This window comes from Phyllostomus hastatus, unplaced genomic scaffold (assembly GCF_019186645.2).
Source record: "Phyllostomus hastatus isolate PE091 unplaced genomic scaffold, TTU_PhHast_1.1 phas_contig_37, whole genome shotgun sequence".
In the NCBI taxonomy this organism is placed as follows: Eukaryota; Metazoa; Chordata; class Mammalia; order Chiroptera; family Phyllostomidae; genus Phyllostomus; species Phyllostomus hastatus.
The window spans coordinates 7,657,021-7,683,866 of record NW_025333867.1 but is presented as its reverse complement, the minus strand read 5'-3'; the positions used below and the strand labels follow the sequence as shown (position 1 = coordinate 7,683,866).

The 26,846-nt window shown below is 42.6% G+C and overlaps 1 long non-coding RNA gene across 3 annotated transcripts; it reads left to right on the top strand.

Annotated features, from left to right (window-relative positions):
- The first annotated feature begins 5,764 nt into the window (after nt 1-5,764).
- On the top strand, nt 5,765-25,927 carry LOC123820768. 3 transcript variants are annotated; one of them, XR_006786017.1, is made up of 5 exons: nt 5,765-6,056; nt 18,355-18,410; nt 18,701-18,855; nt 19,303-19,448; nt 24,267-25,927. It is a non-coding gene; the product is annotated as an uncharacterized LOC123820768 (long non-coding RNA). The 3 variants fall into 3 exon arrangements; XR_006786018.1 differs by lacking the exon at nt 24,267-25,927 and adding an exon at nt 19,843-20,110 and having other exon boundaries at nt 18,721-18,855; XR_006786016.1 differs by lacking the exon at nt 24,267-25,927 and adding an exon at nt 19,843-20,110.
- The last annotated feature ends 919 nt before the right edge of the window (nt 25,928-26,846 follow it).

Sequence of the window (26,846 nt, the reverse complement as noted above, 5' to 3'; positions counted from 1 at the left end):
TATTCCAAGTCATGAAAGGCAAGGACATACATCCAAGACTGCTCTATCCAGCAAAGCTTCATTTAGAATGGAAGGGCAGATAAAGTGCTTCTCAGATAAGGTAAAGTTAAAGGGGTTCCTCATTATGAAGCCCTTATTATATAAAATGTTAAAGGGACTTATCTAAGAAAAAGAAGATAAAAAACATGTACAGTAAAATGACAGCAAACTAGCAATTATTAACAACCACACCTAAAACAAAAATAAAAACAAACTAAGCAAACAACTAGAACAGGAACAGAACCACAGAAATGGAGATCACATGGAGGGTGAGCAACAGGGGAGTGGGAGGAGGAGAGAGGGGGAAAAGGTACAGAGAATAAGTAGCATAGATGGTAGGTAGAAAATAGACAGGGGGAGGGTAAGAATAGTATGGGAAATGTAGAAGCTAAAGAACTAATAAGTATGACACATGGACATGAACTAAAATGGGGGAATGTGGGTGGGAGGGGGGTGCAGGGTGGAGGGAAATGAAGGAGGGAAAATGGAACAACTGTAGTAACATAATCAATAAAATATATTTAAACAAAAGAAGGAACAAAGATGGAGGTATCACACTATCTGATATCTATACTACAAGGCTAAAGTAATCAAAAACAGAATGGTACTGGCATAAAAACAGATACATAGATCAATGGAACAGAATAGAGAGCCCAGATCAATCATAACAAAGGAAGCAAGAACATACAATGGGTAAAGACATTTTATTCAGTAAATAATGATAGGAAAATTGGATAGGTACAGGCAAAAAAATTAAACTAGACCATCTTATGCCATATAAACGAATGAACTCAAAATGCAATAAAGGCTTAAATATAACACCCTAAACCATAAAACTAGAATAAAACATAGGCAATAACCTCTCTGACACTTCTCTTAGTAATATTTTTCTGATATATCCCCCCAGGCAAGGGAAACAAAAGAAAAAAATAAACAAATGGGTTTACATCCACCTAAAAAGCCTGTGTCCAGCAAAAGAAAAAATAAACAAAAGGAAAAGACAACCTAATGAATGGAGGATGATATTTGCCAATGATGCATCCAATAAGGAGTTAGTAATACCCAAAATTTATAAAGAACTCATGTAACTCAATACTGATAAAAACAAAAAACCTAATTAAAATATGGGCAGAGGACCTGAATAGAGACTTCTCCAAAGAGGAAATCAGATGGCCAATAGACAACGAAAAGATGCTCAATGTCACAAGTCATAGAGAAATGCAAATTAAAACCGCCATGAAACATCACCTCACATTTGTCAGATTGGCTATTATTAATAACTTAAGAAATAATAAGTGTTGGCAAGGATGTAGAGAAAAGGGAAACCCCATGCACTATAGGTGGGATTGTAAATTGGTGCAGTCACTATGAAATAGAGTATGGAAGTTCCTCAAATATGTAAACATGGAACCTAGGTGAAAAGGACAAATTTCTAGAAAAATATAGTCTTCCAAAACTCAATGAAGAAGAAGCAGAAAGCCTGAACAGACCAATAGCAGCAGATGAAATTGAAGCAGTAATCAAAAAACTCCCAATACACAAAAGCCCTGGACCACCAGTTTTCACAGGAGAATTCTACAAAGCATTTAAGGCAGAGCTAACCCCTATCCTTCACAGACTACTCCAAAAAATCCAAGAAGATGGAAGACTGCCAAACTCTTTTTATGAAGCCAACATCATCCTAATCCCAAAACCAGATAAAGACACAACAAAGAAATAAAACTTTAGGCCAATATCACTGATGAACATAGATGCTAAATCCTCAAAAAAATATTGACAAACTGCATCCAACAATACATTAAGAAGATCATACACCATGATCATGTGAGATTCATTCCAGGGATGCAAGGATAGTACAATATTTGCAAATCAATAAACATAATATATCACATAAATAAAAACAAAGACAAAAATCACATGATCACATCAATAGATGTGGAAAAACCATTTAATAATGTACAGCACCCATTTTTGACTAAAACATTCAGCAAAGTGGGAATAGAGGGAGCATTCCTCAACCTAATAAAGGCCATATACGAGAGACCTACAGCCAACATCATACTCAATGGGCAAAAACTAAAAGCTTTTCCACTAAGATCAGGAACAAGACAAGGTTGTCCACTTTCACCACTTCTATTCAACATAGTACTGGAAGTCCTAGTCACAGCAATCAGACAAGGAAAAGAAATAAAAGGCATCCAAATTGGAAAGGAGGAAGCAAAATTGTCACTGTTTGCAGATGACATGATAGTGTACATAGAAAATCCTAAATACTCCACAAAAAAAACTACTTAACCTGATAAATGGTTTTGGCAAAACAGTGGGCTACAAAGTCAATATTCTAAAATCAAAGGCATTTTTGTATACCGACAATGAAACAGCAGAAGCAGAAATCAGGGGGAAAATTCCATTTGATATAGCAACAAGAAAAATAAAATACCTAGGAATAAACCTAACCAAGGAAGTAAAAGGCCTGTACTCAGAAAACTACACAACACTGAAGAAAGAAATCAAGGAAGGCACAAACAAATGGAAACATATACAGTGTTTATGGATTAGAAGAATTAACATCATCAAAATGTCCATACCACCCAAAGCAAGTTATAGATTCAATGCAATACCTATTAAAGTACCAATGGCATATCTCACAGACATAGAACAAACACATAAAAAATTTACATGGAACCATGAATGACCCCAAATAGCTGCAGCAATTTTGAGAAAGAAGAGCAAAGTAGGAGGGATCTCAATACCTGACATCAAACTGTATTACAAGGCCACTGTACTCAAAACAGCCTGGTACTGGCATAAGAACAGACACAGAGATCAATGGAACAGAATAGAGAGCCCAGAAATGAACCCAAGTTTTTATGGTCAATTAGTATTTGACAAAGGGGGCATGGGCATAAAATGGAGTTAAAAAAGCCTCTTCAACAAATGGTGTTGGGAAACCTGGATGGCTATATGCAAAAAATGAAATTTGCCCACCAACTTACACCACATACAAAAATAAATTCAAGGTGGATAAAAGACTTAAATATAAGTTGTGATGCCATGAAAGTCCTTCAAGAGAACATAGGCAGGAAAATCTCAGATATTCCACTAAGCAATATTTTCACTGATATATCCCCCTAGAGCAAGGGACATAAAGGAAAGAATAAACAAATGGGATCTCATCAAATTAAAAAGCTTCTGCATGGCTGAAGAAAAGAGCATTAAAATAAAAAGAGAACCAACTATATGGGAAAACAAATTTTCCAATGATACCTTGAACAAGGGTTCAATCTCTGAAATACATAAAGAACTCATATGAATCCACTCTAGACAAACCATCCAATTAAAAACTGGGTAAAGGACTTGAACAGATACTTCTCCAAGAAGGACATACAAAGGATTCAGATTTCTAGTACAAATATTGGATACTATAACCCTAACTGTTGCTAGAGAAGTACAACTGTATAAAAGAATTGGTATTTAAATTCAAAAGAACCTATGCACCCCAATGTTCATAGCAGCACAATCTACAATAGCCAAGTGCTGGAAGCAACCTAAATGCCCACCAGTAAGTGAGTGGATAAAAAACTGGTACATTTACACAATGGAATACTACACAGCAGAAAGAAAGAAGGTGCTCCCACCCTTCACAATATCATGGATGGAACTGGAGAACGTTAAGCTAAGTGAAATAAGCCAGGTGGCGAAAGACAAATACCACATGACCTCACCTGTAAGTGGATCCTAATCAACAAAACAAACGTGCAAACAAAATATAAGCAGAAACATTGAAATAAAGAACAAACTGACAGTAACCAGAGGGGGGGGAGGATAATGGGGGAAAATAGGGGAAGGCCCATCGAAGAACCTATAAAAAGACAAGAGGACAAAGCAGAAGAAAGTAGGCTGAAGGATGGGAGGTGGGGATGAGTGGGGCAGGGAGGCATGGTGGGGTGAAAATGGAGACAACTGTGCTTAAACAACAATACAAAAATAAAAATTTCTCATAAAAATTGGTGTTTAAATAGAAAATTTTGCAGACGGAGAACAGAAAATAATTGTTCTAGGATTGCTTGTGTATTCTACAGTTTATGGGGTTGGGGTTGGTATGGTATTTATGTGAACCTCTACCGCTAACACAGCGGTTCTCAACCTGGGATGGCTTTGCCTCCTAGGGGACATTAGGCAATGTCTGAAGATACCATTGGTCATCACCAGTGCAGGATTTGAAGTTCCTACTGGCATCTAGTGGGTAAAGGCCAGGGATGCTGCAGTCCCTACAGTAAAGAATTACTTGGCTCAAAAGTGCTGAGTCTGAGAAACTTTGTGACAGCTCCCTGTAGCTTTGGAGAGAGAGAAACAGAAGCCTTGATGTTGGCAGTGTAGGGAAAAATTTGTGCTTCAGTGGAAAACTGTGCACTGTCTTCTGTAGAGGATCCCTTTCAGGTTTTGAGTGTCACTTTATAAGTTATTTTGCAGGTCTGTAAATCATAGCTAACCCACAGCAATACTGGCAGAGATTCAACTCACTTCCCTCTTCCACCATAGAACAAGTTTGCTTCGTCTCCATTGGCACATTCGTTTCAACATTTCTTTTGACTATTCTGACTTCTCTTTTAAACTGGTTGTAACACCGCACCAACTTCCTCATTAACGAATTGAATGAAATAATTAGCATGTTTACTTTTAACCTGTGAGAGAGTCAAACTTTACCTTTTGTGGAGAATAATCTTTTAACTGCATCGTCCACCTTTGAGGTACTGAAGGAATAGAATCATTTCCACTGGAAGATGCCCTGGCCTTGGCAACGGAGACAGAAACCTGGACTTCCACGCGAGCTTCAAAACGACAGGTGTTTGCCTGTGTGGCCTGCCGTTGTGTTCCTGGTAACCAGGGCAGCACTCAGCAGACATCAGTCTCATCTTTGTTGGTGAAGTTTGCAGGGCATGGGCAGTGTGACTGGCTGGATGGAAGGAAGGAACACGTTTCAAGGAGCAAGTGTTGCTGTGTATGGAAGGAAAAGAGCTGTTTCTGTTAGAAGACTTATTCATTTCACCATGGATATAAATTTATATAGGGCTGCCTCATTGCCATGCTGTATGAATCATCAAGTTGAATTCAGAATGGCATTTTACTCGTAGTGGACACTGCTGTTTGAATCGCTCATTTCATTTCAGAAGGCCTCCACGGATATAATTCGAAGGCATTCATAAGTTGTGCGATGAAGCTCTTCTTGTGCTGTTATCTTCGATTTAATACCAGCGAAGGTGGCATGTGTGAAACGCGTTCATTTCTTTTCATCTTTGGCGCAGAAGATGAAGAAACTCAAGCTCTTTCAACCATGGCGTGCAGAACATTACAGTTGATTTAGAAGTGTTTCCTGTGAAATCAACAATGTAAGGAATTCTGTTTAGAGGGCTCTCATAAACTGCAGGAAGAGCTCATTCATCATTGGTTTGCAGTCGCGACAGGCTATTTCTTTGTTCAGCTGGAAATTACGGAAAAATTGCAGATCTATTGTCTAAAGACTTTCAGATCAAGCGCTTTCATGTCTTTGCCTCATCATTCTTCTGTTCATAAGTTGTAGACTTTCAAATACTAACACTAACGTCAAGCGCAGACTCACAGAAACTGGGCGCGTTTGTGAAAACCTGCGAAAAACCACGCGGGACGCCGGCGCGGAACCATGTACGTGCTGCTGCTGGAAGGTCGGCGGAACGGACCTGAAGCTTGCAGCCTCGTGGTGGGCAGCTCTGGGCTGTGTGATAGGCTCGTGTTGGGCTCTGCCAGGGCGCCCTACTATCTAGAAGGGCTTGAGCTGCGTGAGAGGGAGAAGGCGTGCATTTTCTCCGGATTTACTTCCCTGCTCCTTAAAGGCCGTTGTGCTGTGGGATCTACTGGGAGCGCGCTTTCTAAAGACTACTGTCTCGCACAACAGGTTTGCAAAGTGAAGCTTGTTGGTCTCTGACATTGAGTGGGACTGGAAGGGGCTTGCCTCGGGTTTCCTTAACACATGGAAACTGGTGAGTTCTGAGTTGCCTAGAAGGTATTCTCACATTCGTAGAAAGCCGATGGAAAGTTGGTTTGTAAATTGCCTTGAAATTTCACTCCAAGAAGGTTTTCGTTTGGCGCGCACCCGCCAAGAAGGAAGGAAAGACAAAGTCCAAGGGGAACCTTTGGATCCCAAGTGAAGTATCTCTTTCCTTAGGTGGAGTTTCTTTGGCTTTATTGGCTTTTTTGCATTTCTTTTCTGCTTAGAAAATGGTATCGTTTTCTAATGATAGTTCCTTTTATTGATAATGCATTAATTTACAAAGTTATTTTGCATAGATGATGTTTGATCCCCCCAAACACCCTGGTTAAGTGGGAAGGACCACTGTGAGGCAAACTGGCTCAGCATGTTCTGTAGAAGGAATGGTCAAGGATCTTCCAGGACTAAAACTGAGTGACTCCTCTTCAGGCATCCTTCTGTTGACGGAAGAGACCTGGTTCTTCTTGCTGACGCATGTAAAGAATTACATATCAGCAAATCTAGTAGTATGTAATCAGTTTATTAGTGGCCTGTTCCCATGGAAGAGAACAGGACTGGGTAGAGTAGGGGGTGAAAGACACAGTTTCAGGGCAAAGCAGGGTGAGAAAAGCAAGAGCGGCTGAAGACCAGGGTGGCAAGCCTGAAGCCTGGTGGCCAGAGGCTCTGTGGCCCGAGAGCCAAGAGCACCCTGAGCCCCAGAGAGAGAGAGAGAGAGAGTCCTTTCTTCCCAGGACTTAGGTAGTTGGTGGGATAGGAGGGGAAAAAGTCACATATTGATTAACGGGTAAATGTGGCACCAGCTTTCCTGGGGGAATGTGACTACCCAAGCTTAGGGATGTGTGGGGATCTGTCAGCCCGAATCCTTATCTTGCTCCAGACTCCACTTGGTCATCCTGTTGTAAAACAAATACGTGACAGGAGGCAGTTAATTAAAATTGTGACACTTTCCAAGGTTATTTATGGGCTCTTTCTGTAAGCACTGGGGACCCTCTCCCACATTCAGGCCTTGGGATGAAAAACAGCCTCAAGGCTCTCCTTCCTCCTTCCTGCCTCCGTTTACTATTTATTCTGCCTAATTGGTAAAAGGTGTTTCCTGGCAACCAGGGTGTTAAATGCTGGCCAGTGACAGTATTGCAGTCTCAGAGTTCTTCCTATGCTTTCTCCTGCCTCACTTCCGCCAGTACCATGGCTGCGCTGTCCTGGTGTAACTTGTTCCAAGCCTGGTTAGCAATAGGATTTTCTATGAGAATTCAGAGTTAATGTAAAATGTGTAATCTGGCTCTACTTTTGGGATTCAGTGTTTCAGCTGCAAAATTGGGACAATAAGCCAAGATTTCAAAATGTCTGAATCAAGTGAATGGCTAATGGATGGTAAATGAAATCAATACAATTAAAAAAGCCCCCCATATCTTGGGTTTTCTATTAACTTATTTACATTAATATTTGGTTGTGCACATCTCCCTGACCTTTGTTTCATAATTATGATTAGTTTAAATAAAAATCTGCAAGCCCCCACCTCAGGCTAGAGCCTCCAAAACACTGGATTCCAGCCACATTATTCCATGAAGTAGCTATGTGATCCTGGGAGATCTCCTTTGGCCTTTAGGGGGCACCTCACCCAATCTCAGTGGCACCCACTTTCCCTACCAACATTCTTTCCTGAGATGCCAACACTACTTGAATTTTGTATTTTCTGCTTTTTAATACAGATGTATTCATTTCATTTACTTACCAGGTTTTTTTGTTTTGAGTGCCCAGCAGTGTCAGGTAGTTGGTATATGGTCACCAGAAATGTGACTAAAGGAAGGAGAAGATTCTGGCCCTGGGTAGTTTTCCTGTGGGATAACTAATTCAGGTCCACACACTTGTTGAGCATATTCCTGTACTAAATTGTTGCGTACTTAGTTGCTCTTTACAGGGGGTATCCTTTGCTCCATTGAAGTCTATTTTTCCTGTAGCACCTTGTGACTTGGATTTGTTTTACTCACTTGTGTAAGATTATTGTAAGATGCTGTTGATGCCATCTTTGGAATGTTCTTAGAGCTGACCCTTCACTTTGACTTACCAGCTGGCCAGTTTGGGCTCTCCACAAGACCAAATGATAGCAGTTGCCCTTATCTTGCCCCCTTGTAACAGAAACGCATCCCACTCTGAAGTCTTTTTGTACTCTGGTTCTTCTGTGCCCACCATTGGTAGGAATTGTGGCTCTCAATGCCAGAGTTTGGTAAAAAGGAAAGGAACTATTTAATTAAAAGTTATACAGGTTTAGAAAAATGGTGGAATTCTACTGTTAAATCTCACTCCCTTTAGAAACGAAGATACACCCACAAGCACACAGTCTTGCCCTCCCGCCCAACCCCTTTTCCCTGTCAGGCCAGTCTCAGAGCAAGCCAGTCAGAAGTACCGCCCTCCAGAAGGAAAAAACAGAATTTCACAGCTCACTTCTCCCAGTTCCTTCCAGTAGTCCATGCTCAGCTAAGCAAGTCTCCCACAGCTCCCATCACCATCAGCTGTGTCCCTCAGATCTCCAGTTCTTAGTTCAAAACCACATGACAGGCTGCCTTTTTGTTTAAATCCCAGCCTGGAACCTCTTCCATGACCCCATTTCCGACTCCTTCTACTGTTGGCTACACCTGCTGGCATTCCTGTATTCTCTGCCTTTCTTTGCTGCCAAGGTTACACCAGGCAGGCTTGGCCCGTAGCTTGGAGCCAGCCATCTCCAAGCTCTCACACAGACGCTGTAACCCAGGGGACCTTGCCTCCCAGCTACATCACACATCGGCTGTCAAAGTCCTGCCCCTCTCCCTAGCTTCTCACAGGCTTTGAAGCTAGCTTGCTGTTATTGATATGCAAAATAACTCTCAATCCCTGTGCTGCTGCTTTTCCCAGCCCCAAAGCTAGGATTTTGTGGGGTGGGACTTGGGGCTTCTCTGCCTGCACCCAGTTACACCCTCTATTGACCTCCAAGTGGTGCATTATCTTCTACAAAGCAAGTTTCACTATGGGCTTCCTTTGCCAAATGAATTCATTGTTAATTAGCTGCTGGAATCTAAGACATTTGAAGTGAAATGATATTCAGCAAATGGAACTCTCTGAAGTTGCTTATTCAAAGTTATTCATAGGGGAGTTATTAATATTGTTAAGAGATGGTTTTTCAGAAAGGTAGAATCATTATTTTATACATATATATATTTACACATATAACAAAGACTTTATTTAACTCATTAAATCAATGAGGGAACTGGAAAAGATACTATACCAGTTCACAGGAAATGCAGTCAAAAATGGTAACATCTACAAGATCTGTCTCTAGGGTAGTAATTAAATAGATCTTGTTGCGCGTGGGTCACCGGCCAGCAGTGACCACGGAACACTGTGGATGGCTCGACGATAAACACGCGAGAAAAAACACACATGCACAGAGACAGACTAGTTTCTGTGGGCAAGTAGGGACGAAATGGCCACCCCCCCTATTGGGGAGCACGCTGATTTACCGTCCATACCTGCTTTTATTGGGCTCATTTTGCATAATAATTCAGGTAAAGTACAGTACTCTTTAGGGGGAAGTAAGGAACCATAGAAAACAAAGAACTCTGCCGGTCTATTGAGTTGGGGGTCAAAGAGCTGTAAGACTGAGGAACAAAATAACTTCCTCCTAAGACCCTTCTCATTCAACTGAGAGCATTCTAAACAAAGAAGGTTTCACAGTAATTTACATGTTCTTTCTTAGGCCTGATCACCCCGGGGAATCCGCACTTCTCAGTACCGAGCTGCACCACCCTGTCATTGTTTCAGGCTTAGGTGGAGCAAGAGAACTAAGGCAACTGGGAGACAAGGAGGTTTTTTCCCAGATGCTGAGAACTCAGGCTATGTCAAAGCCGAGGAGCGAGGGTCCATCGCCCCCTTTTGCTGCAGCCCCTCAAGTCCTTCTTTTGGGGGGCCTCCCAAAGTGATCATGCCTGGCTTAGGTCGTTCCCCCTGTGGGGAATCTTACCCATCTTTGGCTAACCGACCAAGCTTTTTGGGGTTCAGTCATGAATAAAGCAGCAGAAGCAGCATTCCTGCCAGGAAGATAAGCTTTTGTCTCCTTGCTGGCTTACAGTTCCAAGGGCATTCCCTTAGCCTTAGCCTAGGTGGGGGTTTCAGCTTCTGATACCAGTCAGGGCAGTTCCCAACAAGATCTCACAAAACACAATTAATTTGCATTGCTATGGACAAGAATTATTTGTATTTTTTTTAGTTTTTTATTGATACCATTAGAGATATCCCCCATTTTCTTGCCCTTTGCCCACATCTACCCAACCTCACACCTCCTATTTCCCTGGCCTTCACCACACTATTATCTGTGTCCATGGCCTATATATATATGGGGTCTGTCCAGAAAAGGTCCATCCATTGTTGAGAATGGTTTGGGCAACATCACATAACCTGGCAGCCAGGGAGAGTGGACTGGGATGTGCATGCATGAACAATGATGACTTCATTGTACTAGTCAGTGGGGATGGTAGATGCTACTGAGTGAGCAAGTGTACTGTGTGACCATGGCATTCAAAATGACTGGGCAACTAGAGCAACGAATCTGCATTAAATTTTGTGTTAAGCTTGAACATTCTTCCACAGAAAGTATTTGGATGATTCAGAAGGCCTCCGGGGACAATGCAATGAATGCAGTACAAATAAAAGTGTGGCACAAACACTTCAAAGATAGTCGAGAATCTGTTGAAAGTGATCTACAGTCTGGAAGGCCTGCAACAAGCAGAACACCTGAGAATGTTGCATGTGTACAGGCTGCAGTCAACCAAGATTGGCAACTGACAGTACAAGAACTAGAAGCTGATCTGGGGATTCAAAAACTTGGTCTGAGATTTTCACGGAGGGTCTTTGCCTGAAACATGTCATGGCAAAATTCGTTCCACAGCTTCTGCCATCAGAGCAAAAGGAACAATGTGCTAGAGTTGCTAATGACTTGATTCACACCACTATCAATGAGCCAGATTTCCTCAAGAAGGTCATAACCAAAGATGAATTATGGGTCTATGGCTATGATCTGGAAGTGAAGGCCCAGTCGTTCCAACGGAAGTTGCCTCATTCTCCATGCCTGAAGAAGGCATGGAAAAATCACAGCAAGATCAAGACCACGTTAACTTTGTTTTTTTGGTTGTGATGGTATTGACCATCATGAGTACGCACCTCCAAGCCAAATAACTAATAAGGAGTACTACTTCGATGTTCTACATAAGTTGAGAGATGCAATACAATGAAAATGGCTGCAGCCATGAACAACTGGTGATTGACAGCCTCATCACAGCAACATGCCCAATCATGTGTCATATCTCATGCAGAGTTTTTTTGGCAAACATCAAATCACTCAAGTAACTCAGGCCCCCAGCAGCCCAGATTTGGTGCCCTGCAACTTCTGGCTTTTCCCAAAATTAAAATCACCTTTGAAAGGAAAGATTTCAGACTGTTGATGAGATACTGGAAAATATGATGGGGCAGCTGATGGCCATTCTGACAAAGGATTTTGCAGAGTGTTTTGAACAGTGAAAGAGACACTGGGAGAACTGTGTGAGGTTCCAAAGTCTTACTTTGAAGGGGACTGAGGTTTGAAGGGGACTGAGGTGTCATTGTCCTATGTACAATGTTTCTTGTATCTTGGATTTTCAATAAATGTCTATTTTTCATATTAACATGGCTGGCTACTTTCTGGACAGTGCTTTGTGTTCTTTAGCTAATCCCTTCATCTTCTTTTATCTATTTCCCCCATCCTCTCCCCACTGACATTTCTTAGCCTGTTCCATGTATCTAACTCTCTGGTTCTATTTTGTATATTAGTTTATTTTGTTCATTAGATTCCATATATAAGTGAAATCACATGGTGCTTGTCTTTCTCTGGCTTATTTCACTTAGCATAGTAATCTCCAGGTCCATCCATGCTATTGCAAAGAGTAAGAGTTCCTTCTTTTTCACAGCTGCACAGTGCTCCATTGTGTAAATGTATCACAGCTTTTTTATCCACTCATTTACTGATAAGCATTCGAGCTGTTTTCAGATCTTGGCTATTGTAAGTAACACTGCTATGAACATAGGGGTATATAGATTCTTTCTGGTTGGTGTTTCGGGATTCTTAGGAAATATATCCAGAAGTGGATCCCTGGGTTAAAAGACAGTGCCATTTTTAATATTTTGAGGAAACTCCATACTGTTTTCCACAGTGGTCACACCAATCTGCATTCCCACCAACAATGTACTGGGGTTCTCTTTTCTGCACATTCCCGCCAGCACTATCATTTGTTGATTTACTGATGGTAGCCATTCTGGCAGGTGTGAGGTGATAACCCATTGTAGTTTTAATTTTAATCTCTCTGATGAGTAGTGATGTTGAGCATTTTTTCGTATGGCTATTGGCCATCTGTATGTCCTCTTTGGAGAAGTGTCTATTCAGGTCCTTTCCCCATTTTTTATTGGATTGTTTGTCTTCCTGGTGTTGAGTTGTATAACTTCTTTTACATTTTGGAGATTAACCCCATATCAGAGGTATCATTGGCAAGTATGTTTTCCCATATGGTGAGTTTCCTTTTTATTTTGTTTATGGTTTCTTTTGCTGTGCAGAAGCTTCTAGCTTGATGTAGTCCCATTTGTTTATTTTTCCTGTGTTTCCTGTGCCCTAGGAGACATATCAGCAAAAATATTGCTATGCAATATGTCTGAGATTTTACTGCCTATGTTTTCTTCTAGATTTTTATGGTTTCATGACTTAACATTTACATCTTCTATCCATTTTGAGTTTAATTCTTTGTATGGTATAAGTTGGTGGTCTAGTTGCAGTTTTATTAATGTACTTGTCCAATTTCCCTAACACCATTTATTGAAGAGACTGTTTTTACTCCATTATATGCTCACCTTCGTCAAATATTAATTGACCAAAAAGGCATGGGCTTATTTTTGAGCTGTCTGTTCTGTTACATTGATCTATATGCTCATTCTTGTGTCAGTACCAGGCTGTTTTGATTACAATAGTTTTGTAGTATAGATTGGTATCTGGTATTGTGATTCCTCCAACTTTGTTCTTCTTTCTCAAGAGTGCTGAGGCTATTTGAGGTCTTTTTGGTTCCATATAAATTTTTAGAATATTTGTTCTAGATCTGTGAAATATGTCATTGGAATTTTGATAGGAATTGCATTGAATCTATAGATTGCTTTGGGTAGTATGGACATTTTCATGATGTTAATTCTTCCAGTTCAAGAACACAGTATATACTTCCACTTGTTTGCGTCTCCCTCTCTTTTTTTATTCAATGTCCTATAGTTTTCCAAGTACAGGTCTCATGCCTCCTTGGTTAAGCTTATTCCTAGGTACCTTATTTTTTGTTGTTGCAATAGTAAATGAGATTGTTTTCTTAATTTCTCTTTCTGAGAGTTCATTGTCTATGTATAAAAGTACCACAGATTTCTGGATATTAATTTCATATCCTGCTACTTTGGCAGCATTACAGAAATATAAAAGATTGTAAAAAAGATACTATGAACAATTAGATACCAATAAATTGGAAAACCTGGGAAAAACAGACAAATTTCTCGAAACATATAACAGACCAACACTGAGTCAGGAATAATCGGAAAACTTGAGCAATAACAAATAATGAAATTGAAGCAGTAATAAAAAACTCCCAGCAAACAAAAGTCCTATACCAGATGGCTTCACAGGCAAATATTCCCAGACTTTCAAAGAAGAACATCTATCCTCTTCAAACTATTCCATAAAATTCAAATGAAGGAAAGACTTTCAAGCTCTTTTTACAAAGTCAGCATTATCCTTTTCCCAAAACCAGATAAAGACACTACAAAGAAAGAAAATTATAGACCAATATCCCTGATAACATAGATGCTAAAATCTTCAACAAAATGTTAGCAGACCAGATCCAGCAATATATTAAAAATATCATACATCTTAACCAAGTACAATGTATTCCAGGGATTGAAGGTTGATACAATATCTGCAAATGAATAAATGTGATACATCACATAAACAAAATGAAAGATAAAAATTACATGGTCATATCAGTAGGTGCAGAAAAAGCATTAGATCAAATCTAGCACCCATTTATGATAACAACTCTCAGCAAAGTGGGAACAGAGAGATCATACCTCAATATAACAAAGACCATATATGAAAAACCTATAGCCAACATCATACTCAATGGGCAAAAACTAAAAGCATTTGCCTTGAGATCAGAAACAAGACAGGGTTGTTTGCTTTCACCACTCTTATTCAACATAGTACTAGAAGTCCTAGTCACAGCAATTAGATAAGAAGCAAAAGGCATGCAAATTGGAAAAGAGGAAGTAAAATTGTCATTTTTTGCATATGACATGATACTGTACATAGAAAACCCTGAAGACTCCATGAAAAAATCTACTAATAAATGAATTTGGCAAAGAATTGTTTGCATTGTTAATATTTTTTTTCAAGTTCAAGTCTATTTCTGGAGTTGTAAAATGACTTAGTCAAGGTGTTAGTGGCATTGGGGTTCTTTGGTTCCCCAAGATAGAAATTGAGAGGAAACCCCATAGAAGTTTCTAGGCAGATTTTATTAAGCTTATGCTCAAGCACAGAGAAAAGGACAGTCCTCTGAAATGGCTCAGGGTCTGGCTCTGCTTGGCTGTTTTTATAAGCTGGGGACAAACTGGGCTTGCCTGAAAAGGAGGGTATTTTGGAAAAGGCAGGCTTGCAGAATTTTCCATTTCAAGCTTGGGTGATGTCCTCTTCCAGCTCTGTTGTTTGGTCATTGGCTCCTGAGTTGTAGGAGCAAGATGGCCGACAAACCTTCGTCTACTGTGCATACCGGTCAGCAGTTGAAGCAGGCAGAAGGAAAATAAAATCAGCTACTTATGTGTTTTTGAGTAGGGAGTGAAGGGATAGTGATATTTGGGGATCCCGCATTCCTTTTAGCCATCTAGTGCCCTTGGGGTCCTGGGCAGAGGTCTCTATGCTGTCTCAAAGGCAAAAGCGCACACCCCCATAGAGTCAGATAAAACAGTACCTACAGGCTTCATTGAATGGACATCCAGTAATCTCTCCTGTCCATTTTCAAGTATGAAGTTTTTTCTTAAAGCATTGACTTCATCTCTAAGTATGGATAATGGGTTTTGAGATCAAGGGTCTGTTATGAGATATGCCTTTAATAACATTTATAAATATTCTTGACAGTGCATAATAAATGGTAGCTGCTGCTCTGGTTTTTAACTGTTTTGCCTTGGACTGGCAGGGGACTGTTTCCAGGAAGCTGCTTGGGAACTGAGCTCCACATTAGTTCCTGACTGTCTGTAACCTGACCAATTTGTGTTGTTTGTGTTCTGACTAACCTCAGCTTGGTCCCTGCTCTGCCCCTAGTCTACTCATAGGCCCCTCCCACCTTTTTTAAGAAGACAAGCTCAGTAGTGATGCCTGTTTCTTGTCTGTTGCACTCAGGAAGTGTTGTACATCTTTGTAAGTCCTTCCTATTGCAGATGAAGACTTTCTCATGTTTCTAAGTTTTTGCACCCTTTCCATATTCTTTCAAACAGGCCTATGTAAAATGTGGATTCCTTGGCATCAGTTGGACAGATGCTAGTGTGATTTGCTATTTTGAGGTTATTTCAGACTCTCCCCTCTTCTGTTAACTCTGGGGGAGGAGGTGGTAGATGGTGGGCTGGATATGTCCCTCATGTTCCCTGTAAAGCCACCACCATGAAGGTATTTGTGGTCAGCCCCCTGACTTCTAGATGTTAAGGTTTTGTGAAAATGCTCTGAAGTCCTGGCCAAGTAGCCCAGTTGGTTGGAGCATCGTCCCAATGCACCAAGGTTTCAGGTTTGATCCCCAGTCAGGGCACGTACAGGAATCAACCAGTGAATGTGTGAATGAGTGGTGCAACAAACCAGTGTTTCTCTCACTCCCCTTTTCTCTCCCTTTAAAATCAAGAAATAAAATTTAAAAAGGAAAAGAAAAGGCACTGAGTAGGCACTGAAAAGTCACTGAAGCCAGAGACCTCGGTTTTCTGTTATTTGGGTGCACCTAGGCTCTATTTCCACCCCGCTATGGTCTTTCCTTTCTGATCACCCAGTGCGCACCTGCTGGCCAGTTTTGGAAGACTGACTTAAGTTGCTGTACATTGTAAGCAAACCAAGCTTTTTGTCTGATATGATGTAGGGAGTGTTAAATATTAGACAAAAGGCCCAAAATGGAGTCATTTATGCTAAGCCCAGCTCACCAAACTAAGTCTTAATTACAGTTTGGCTCTCCCAGAAATGGAATCTTAAGCCAGTCAATCAAGAATCACCTACTAGGTCAGTAATCTGCTGATATACCCCTCCATCTCTTAAAAAGTTTATAAAAGTCTTTGATTTGGGGCAGTTCCTTGGAGCTTCTTTCTGTCGGCTAGATCAGATGCTGCCCAATTCAAACCAGTTTTTGCTTAAATAAACACTTAACATTTTAAATATTGCTTAGTTTATCTTTCAACAGCAGGAATTGGTGAAGTCAGTGTCAGAGATGAAAGGAGGAGGGCTCTGCTGATAAATTGCCATTGGGTACTATAATAAAACACAGCTTTGAAATTCAGTGGCTATGTTTCTGTAAAATCGGCACAGTACCTACCTTGCACCCAGGATGGCAAATTAATGTTCATAATAATTTTATAGCTCTCAGAAGTGGGCTCAAGAGGAATAAAAGATGGTATTAATAAGTTTTGTTCCATGCTGTGAGGTGAATGGGTATGTTCTTGAGATGTCTTCTGGATGTTTTGTGTGGTGTGATGGATGTGGGGAGGTAGAAGCAGTAGGGGATACAATACGGGGCTGGGAGGAAGTGGGGGCTGGTCTGAGGTCAGCTGAATGTTCCTGCACTTTCCTTAGACAGGGGTTCTTGGGCTTCTTCAGTCACCTTTGGGAGTTGCCCTTGCTTTGTTTACTCTGCTCAGCTAGGAGGAGGAAACACAGGGTGAGATCTCAACAGAATTTTAATCATCGTATGTGTGTGTGTGTGTGTGTGTGTGTGTGTGTGTGTGTGTGTGTGTGTGTGTTTAGTCTCAGGGACCCTTAGGCAAGCTCTGAAGTCTGTGGGTTTTTCAGGCAATCTCAGGTTAACAAATCCAGATCATTGCAGGCTTGACCCTAGAGAGAATATAAAGGTGCCTGCAGTTAGCAGCTGGTTCCCGCAGGTGCTGACTTGACTCAGATTAGGGTGTCTCTGTGCTTAGGGAAGGCTCAGGAGTTGTCAGCCCCTGTGGCTGCTCAACAGGTTTTACTGCCCTGCTCTTGTTTGTAAGAACAAAGCCCAGAGGAGAGGCTTGCCTGAATGCTGACCTCTTCTAGATTGGGGGGGAGGGTGTGGTGGGGGGGACAATGAGGGGGGGCGGCGGGGGAGGGGGATGGTGCTCAGGAGACAAAGGCCAACCACACTTTGTCTTTCAGGAGTGGTTGTGGTGCCAGTGTTTTGGCTCCAGAAAGCCTTCTCATTGGCCTGATATGGTCTTCATACACTCTGCTACCTTAGCACCAAGCTCGTGGAGGATTTTAAGCACAGGAATTAACTGTGGATTTCATAGTACTGATATCAAAACCTCACAAGATGCATCATACCCAGTGATTAAGACTTAAATTTTAATAAGACAGTGTTTTTCTTAAGACTTTTTAAAAAATCATGTTTTCCTGAGAGGTACAGTCCCCCAGATAAACAAATAAACCCACTCTAACAACCCTCTGGGGTCTACAAATGATTATATATTTTTACTAAACATAAAAGTTGAATTCTAGCTTTTCCCTGTAAAAGGCAGTATCACAAGGCAGTATAGAGAAGTAGTTAAGGCTGGGAAGCTAGACCACCTGGGGTCATATTCTAGTTCTGCCACTTGTTAGCTGTGTGACTATCCCATCACTGTACTTTACCTCTCTGTGCCTCAGTTTGCTCACCTGTAAAATGGATAAAATAGTTGTAACTTATCTTTAGGATATAAAGAGTTCATTTGTACACAGTTCTTTAAATGTTCCCAGGCACATAATAATAGCAAGTACTGGCATTGTTCTTTCTGTAATTAGTACTCACTTCCTTAGGCTTTGTAATGTCCCATTCTTGTGATGTGAGATGTTAAGTTCACCTACTTTTTCACCAAGAGTGGGGACACAGAATTAAAGACAGCCGTCAATTGGGGTAGTGTGTTCATTTTCTGTTGGAGTTGAGCAAATGTGTACATGACAGGAAGAATACAGTGAGGACAGTGAAAATCCAGCAACATGGCTTTTGTCTCCACAGCCGGAAGAGTGAAACAAGAGGACCTGAACCTCGTCTGTGTTCCCACTTCCTTCTGGGTATGTCTTGCTTTCCATTCTGTATCTTTGCAGTAGCTCAGGGTAGAGGTAGAAGGGGGACAGTTTCTAAATCAAATAATAAAAATGTGATAGTAACTAAGAAAAATTTTATAGAGAATGGCAAACATGCTGATCCTACTGGATCAAACCCGCACTAACGAACGAGGGCTTGATTTTTCTGTGTATACATTTGTCTGAGGGAGTCAAAAAACAACTCTTACAAATAAAGATGCTAATAAGGTATAAAACACTCATTTGAAAGGATATATGCTCCCCTATGTTCACTGCAGCATTATTTATTGTACAATAGCCAAGATTTGGAAGCAGCCCAAGTGCCCATTATTAGATGAGCGATGAAACAGCAGTGATACATTTACACAGTGGAATACTACTCAGCCATAAAGAGAAGGAAATCTTACCCTTTGTGGCAGCATGGATGAACCTGGTGAGTATTGTATAAGTAAAATAAGCCAGGCAGAGGAAGACAAGTAACCATATGATTTCACTTTTATGTGGAATCTAAAGAACAAAACTATAAATGATATAGATATACACTTATAGATACAGAAAACAGACTGACAGATGTCAGAAGGGAGAGCGGTTGGGGGGCTAAGTGAACAGTGAAGGAATTAAGCAAAGAAAAAACTCTCACAGATGCAGACTACAGCATGGTGATTACCAGGGGAAAGAGGTTGGGGGAAGGTAGAAGAGGGTAAAGGGGAGATAAATGGTGATGGAAGGAGACATGACTTGGGGTGATGGACACACAATACAGTATACAGAGGATGTATTACAGAATTGTACACCTGAAACCTGTATAATTATATTAACCAATGTCACCCCAATAAATTATATTAACCAATGTCACCCCAATAAATTCCACTTTTTTTAGAAAAGGAAGGACATTGTGATACACGCTACCACCTTGATGGGCCTTGAAGACACTATGCTCAGTGAAATGAGCCCATCACAAAAAGACAAATACTGTGTGATTCCACTCATAGGAGGTCCCTAGAGTCTTCAGTGTCATAGAGACAGGTAAGAGGGAAATCACGAGGGATGGGGCAGGGGCACAAGGAGTTGTTTAGTGGGGATAAAGTGTCAGCTGGAGAATATGGAAGCAGTGATGGAGATCATGGTGGTGTCGGCCACACAACAACATAAATGTGCTTAACACTGCTGAACTGTGCATTGAAAAATAGTTAAAATGGCAAGCTTCATTGCAAGTATTTTACTGTGATAAAAATATCCATAAAAGAAAAAGAAAAAGCAGGCCGGGCCTTACAAACAGAACTGGGGTGAGTTGTGCTCACGCTACCTGAACTCCTACTTTCATGAGGCCTCTGGACACGCAGCAATGAGAAGAGCCTGGGAACTGAGGCCTGTAGAGCAGTCCTAGACAAGCCTGGGTTCTCTTCTTTCTACCTTACAGGTACATTAAGAAAACCAAATGATGCCAGTGTGGGGAGTCACCATTGTGTGCAGGTGCAGAGAGTTGCATATCAGGCCCGCTGCTACCTTCTCACACATCTGAGGACAGCTGAGCAGGCCCACCTGATGCACAGCCACCTGCAGCTGACAGATGGGGACCCTGCATGGTGACCCCACCTGCCAGCGGTGCCAGCGTTGCCCATGAAAAAAGGGCCAAACAGCACTCAAAATGGTGGTTTATTTTCAACGTTTACATTAATAAACATTTTAACCCCAAACAACTAATTCCATATAATTTTTCTATCAAAAGAAAATTGTAGAATTTACCTTCTAAAGTAATAACTCCTAGTGCTGTGTTGGTGTGTGTCCACTGTAGGACACACATTAGAAGCAGATGGCATTGTTGCTCAAGGCTGTCAGTGTCTTTAACTTCATCTGAAGGTAGGGCCAAAGGTCTAAATTTAAGGTCTTGAGGTTACAATGAAAAAAGTCCCTCCCCAGGGCATGCACATAGACAAACACACTCACATTCATACACATTCATTAACAATCATTTATACACACCGACATTCACACATTCACAGTCACATCCATTTACACACCCATTTGTTGTGAGGGGCTGGGCTCAACGCCCATCACTGCCGTACCTGGCATCCCTGCACCTGTTAGTGGTCCCAGGGAATGTGTCCTTCTCACTCCCCAGATTTAGCCAATGTCAAGATCTCCTGCTTCTGAAACATTATCAACAGTTTGCTTGGGTTTCCTTAAACTTCTTCCTGGCATAGCCACTCCAGCTCAACCACAGCACACCAGTTGCCCCTCCCCCAGACTGGCAGGCCACTGTGTCAGATGATGAGCAGCATGACAGTTGCAAAATAAAAAAGGAGAAAGGGACAGAAAGTCATCAAACCCACATTTCATAGGATCATTAAGAGCTCTTAAGGAAATGCTGAGCTCTGTAGAATCTTCATGTCCCAACCTCTCCTTTATGGATAATTTTCTTTTTTTTCCTTTCTGTCATGTGAAATGCATCTTAGATGAGAAGAGAGAAAACAGCCCCAATCCTGCCACTGGCTGATGGGAGGGGATGCAGCCTGGTTCCCTCCTTGGGGACGTGCCCATGAGTGTTGAGGCAGCCCTAGCAGACTCCCTGTCTATCTCCTTTCATGCAAATTTACTAGGACAGGTCAGTGCTGTAGACTCAGATGTAGGACCACATTTCCAACACAGCACAAGGCATGGGCAGCATCACTGTAGCAAAGGCAGGCTGACACATTAGTGACAGTAGCAAGAAAGACAGGATACTTGCTAACATTTACCATGTGTCCAGTGTCATGGTATGGACTATCCATGAATTGACTTCATTTAAACCTCAAATAGTCTAGGTTGTAATTAGTTATTATCCCAATGGACAGATGCAGAAATTGAGGGTTAAATATCTCTCTCTAGAAAGGTCAAAAGTGGAGAGTGGAGCCTGACCTTTTCCCCTGGGGAAAGTAATAAATGCACATGTTTAACATACAAAATAGTGCAGAGGGCTGATTAGACAGGGAGAGAGATGGAAAGAAGGAGAGAGGTGGATGATGGGAAAAAGGGATGAAGGAGGGGAGGCAAGGAGAAGGGAGCAAGAAGAGAGGAGGTGAGGAGCCCACTCGCCCACCTCCCCACCTCTAGTCCTGCTTCTCAGAGGAACCCCTTCAGTTGGCTCTGAGGTCATATCTCCAGGGGTCACCTCCATACCTTTTGATTAACCTAACACACTTTGACCAGCTTCAGTGCTTTTCCTGCTGACAGGTAGGGAGGTGGATCACCCCAGCTCCCAGTACAGTCACATCAGAGTCTAGCATATTTGCAGGTATATCTACAACAACCATCGATTTGTAGCACTTTCCCCAAATGAGGGAGGTTCCCTTGATGCCCCACCATGCATGTGAAGGTGGCCACACGGTCACCCTCCTCTCCCCAACCTCTCCACTGCCGATGACAGACAATTCACCTTGTTAGGGTTGATAGTCCTTACACTCTCTGGTGCTTTGCATATAGAGTTCAGAAAGTTGAAAACCAATTAACCTGAATTAGCATAGCTAATCACTGTAACAGACACTTCTCAAAATGAAGAGTGGCACAAACAATCATTTGTTTCCCGTGTACCTGCTTGTGAAGGTAAGCAGGTTTGTGAGCAGCCACACAGGACCCCAGATACAAGGCTCTGCCTCCCTGGCCCTGTGAGTTCCACAGCCATCCTCAGTCATCCCATTTGAGCCACTGCCTGGAGGACCCCTGCAAGGTCCCGGCATGGGTTGTGGCACCTGGTCACATGACCCCCCAGGTGGGAAGTCCCCTGGCTGGCCAACCTCCTGAAGCTCATGACACCCATACCCCTGTATCAGGGGACCGAGTGCCTGACCTGCTTCTGGGTTGGACTTTTTCTACTCACAGGAGAGGTCCTAGTTCCAAACTCAGGAGTGTTTCTTTCTTACACTTTACCAAGTATTCAAACCAACCCTTGTTTTTCCCGAACCAGATTGGGCCGTGCATTTATTATGGAGTGTTTCCTTAGGGTTTCTAATTGCCTTTCCCTGTTGCAAGAGCAGAAATTCCAACTCTCGTCACATGCTCAGACCGTGCTCAGACTCACTCTGTTTCCTCCGTGGTAGGTGTGCTCTCATTCTGCCTCTGGTTAGACTAGCAGCCCCATAGCTGGACCATAACTGCTTGTCTCGCTTTGGAGCGGCTAGTGGTCTTCTTCCTTCATTCTCCACCTTTTGTGGCCCCCATTTCCCACCCTCTTAGATTTTATTACCAAGTCTATGGGCACAACCCCCCAGGAACATCTCTCCTAGGCCCACGAGTAGTGTGCTTCTGTGTAACTGGCTACACACCAGCCACCCAGATGTGCCCCGGCTCCATGGCATCGGACCTCTGGAACCTTGGATCCTGATGTTTCATCCTTTGCACAAAGCAACATGAAGCCAGTGTGATTGCAAGTGCCTCTCACAGGTAGCCCAGAAGGCGGCAACCAGAGACTAAATCCTATAGAGTGTCTATCATGTCCCTGTACTGTGAGAACACTTCTAGCAACTGTCCCTATGCTTCAGAGCTACTCAACAACAGAAGGCCACTTAGAGCTGTGGGTGGGTGAACACCTAAAATGATCTGAGTATCTTTAAAAAGATATTCAGGCACACCTGTATGTGTTTCACAGTCCACGTGCAGACACTCTCAGGGGAGAATAACCATATTCTACCCTGCTTACTGCATCTCACTTTCAAAGCTCTGGGCCTGATTTAATGTTTGCAGTGTCTCAGATATTTTGACAAGTGTTTCTCTATCACTTGTCTCATTTGCACCAAAGTACTATAGGCCTCTTCAGGGGGAATTGAACAGTTGACTCAACAGACTTCTGGAGTTCTTACATGTGCCTGGCACTGTCCTGGGTGCTGGAGAATCAGTGAAGCTGCTCTCTATCCAGACTGCACAGTGAATGCACATGATGAAAGTGCACAGAACTAAATATTCATGCACAAACGAGCAACAAGAGAACCAGGAAATCTGCCTAACATCATTGGTTCATGACAATGTTGATATCCTGGTTGTGAGATTTTTATGTTATTATTGAGGGAAACTAAGAGAAACTAAGAGAGTATAACCCTTTCTGTATTATTTCATACAAACAATGTGAATCTATAAGTATATTCAAAAATGTAAAAAAAAAAAAAGGAGCAGAGGACCCAGATTTTTTTTGCCTTGTCCCAGAGATTCTGTCCCAGGAGGGGTGGCTAGGGTTGGGCTGGGCGTAAGGAACTGCCTGGGGAACCTGGTGGTCAGTGGGTCCGAGGGCCACCACCCAGAGCACCAACCTCCACAGCTTTTGGCTCTTCCTCCAATCACAGGAGGTTCCAGTGCCTTTAATAAAGCTGATGTGTCTGGGTCACTTCTAATGTAATCACTAAGGTGAATGGCTTCTTCACCTTATCACCTGGTTTCTTAAAGGAGTCTCCAAACATTTTAACCATCTCAGAAGTGACCAGAAGGCAGTCTGGCACAGTGACCCTCTCGCTGCATCCAACCACATCTAACAAGTGACGCAGATGGGACTGGTATGCCATTCGCAGAAGGCTGCGTCAAGGTCCTGTTGGGAGCAGATTCACTTCTTGGCACCTTGGCTGGCACCTGGTGGCTGTTGCAGGCTCAGTGCCCATGAATGATCCTACTCAAGGACGTGCAATGATCAGAGGAAAGGCAGTTTAATCAGGGGGAATGTGTCCTTCCTAATTATTTGCAAATCACAACTTCAGAAGTGATACTCAGATACTCTGTCAAAGTTAAGGGATGATTACTAATTGTTCTCTATGCACTTGGCAGAGTGGTACTCAAAATTATGGTAATAATAATACCTTGTCTTCATATGCTCTCTCTTTCCAGAGATGGCTTCAGTTTGTCTTTCAGCAGGGCTGTGAGGAGGAAAATTTAATGCTGGTAGGTGAAATCAACATGCCCCATTTTTAGGGGGTTAAACAAAGATGAGAGACAGAAAGTGACTCATCAAAAGTCTGACACTCAGTGGTCAAGCCTGGGAGATTCTAATTGCTCACTGAAGACTCTGCCCTTTAGGGTATTTATGTTGAGTTGTCATTATGAACATTTCGGCATCGGAACCCAGTGAAGTGTACTTGCTCCTTGTGTCCCACAATGTTGGCCAGGGAGCCACACTACTTGTTCTTTCCACACAGATACTCAGGGACTCAGGGCTTCTCCAACGTGTGGCCCCATCAAGTGTCCTGGAGGCCTGCTGACCCTCTGCATTCAGTTGGCAATAAGCACAGAGCAACAGCATGCAGGATGGATGGATGGGTGGGTGGTATCAGGAAGGCCTGGGAGGAGCCACTCATGACTGTTCCCACCTCTGGCCAGACCTGAACTGCAAAGCAAGAGAGACTCGGAAATGCAGGACAGTCCAAACACCATGCATCTCAGAAGTCAGGAGAGCACACCCATCCTTTTGCCCCTGTATCTGTGCAGCCAACTCCATCCACCTTCAGGAAGAATATCCAGAGAAAAGAATGAAAGTATGTCATGACAACCAACATAGCCCTTCAAAGGATTATGAGAAAAGAAAACACTGTCCACTTATTTCTAAAGTAAGTTTACTTACTGTCCAGACCAACTTTCTTCCTTCCTGTTCTCCTTCTACAAAAAAACAACACATCATTCTGGAGCCACCTAGATGGGGCAGGTCCACGGCCAGCCATCCCCACATTGATGACAACCATGAACCCGGGACAGAATAGAAAAGGCTGGTAACTGTGGATTCTGGCAAGGAAGCATCAGCGAGGAGACCAGCACAGTGGTGACCTGACTGGTTTTCCCTCCTTAATACCAGCTTTTTCTTAAAGGCAGTGAGTCTCAGTACTGCTCCATGGGTGGGACGGGAACGACTCAGAGGACTGGACAAAGGGCTTGTTGGAGCCAGAGTGGGGGACTGCCAGGGTGCCAGGGACCCTTTTCTCTTCTCCTTTCCTGGTTCTGCTCCTACCCTGAAGCTGCAGCCATACTGGGGTGTAATCTCCTAAAATGCTGATGAAAAACCTGTCTCTGGCAAGAACCTGGGAAAACAGGTTCTTGTACTCCAAAGAATTTGGAAAAATCCTGCTTATTTTTCCCCTCTCTTTTTCTCTTGCCACTTTGTTTTGAAAGCCACCCAGTTATGGAAGCTGTAGTACAGTGGAGGGGAGAGGAATCTAAGATTCTGAGAGAAACCAGAGCTTCTAGCTGACAGACCTGGTGCAGGAGGAGACAGGAGCTGGGCCCGCACAGAACACACCCCAGAGGCCAGCACAGACTGAGCCAGAACTGTGGTCTGATCATAATGTTCCCACAGACTTAAACAGTGGTCCATCAACCTCTGCCATTAAGTGGTAGGAAGACAGACCATGAAACCCCATCCACTAAGGGCAACACATCGCTAGCTTCACCTGAAGTTTGAGGGAGAAAACAATTGAATTTGAATGGGCACAGAGGTCAAGCAGAAGAAAGCCAAAGCTCCAGAGCCCCAGCCTACAAACCCGCAAACCCTGGATTCTAGTTTTGAGAACAAATTTATTTGTGCAAATAAATCTATTTTTCTTTTGCATTTTCATTTTCTTTCTTATGATCCTATGTTAAAGACCAAATTTCTTGTCTGAAAGGTAAACATAAGCTAGTGAAGGACAGCTCTCAGCCCTCAGCATGGCTGGGGAAGGGAGATGCTAATTCACATAAAGTTCCAGAAAGGACACAGCTCAGCTGGACCTTAGCACCACCTTCTCCGTGGAAGACCAGGCTCAGTTCTGTGGGGCTGGTGCCATTAGCTAGGTGGGTCAAGTGCAGTCAGCCAGTGCCTGCTGATGTCCCACCAATCCTGGTTCACATGGTAAATGTGGAGATACTGGGACCAAATCCATGCCCCTGTGATACTATCCACGTGTGGCACCCTACTTTTCAGTCATGTGGGCTTCACTGAGCTCATCCAACATTCTGACGACTCAAGGGGAGATTCTGTTCCTGTCATCATTGTGGGGAGGCAACGGGTATGGGTAACAGGCTTCCTCAAGGAATGGCTCTATGAGTCCAAGGGAGGCGTGATACCTCCCTTTCCATGGCATGTGGGATGGTTTAGCACTGAGTCACACTCGGGTAGGAACTAATGCCTATGCACCTGTATGGTCCCTTCTCTGCCCTTATTCCCAGTAAGAATTTGCTGGGGGAGAGACCAGAACTTTCTGCCAGATTCCACTGTGTATGAGGCATTTATAGAGTATGGCATATGTAACCAGCTCATGGAAGCCTTCAACTCCTGAGGTTTGCTCACCTCTGCTCCCCCTCTGCGAGTTCCCTATTCCTTATGCATTGGGTCACTTCATGAGTAAAACCATTACTGGCCTAGGGGATAGGAAATGCCAGCCAAAATGACCTCAAAGTAAAAGAAAATTAATATGTACCCTGACTTGATGTGTCTTTAAAGTC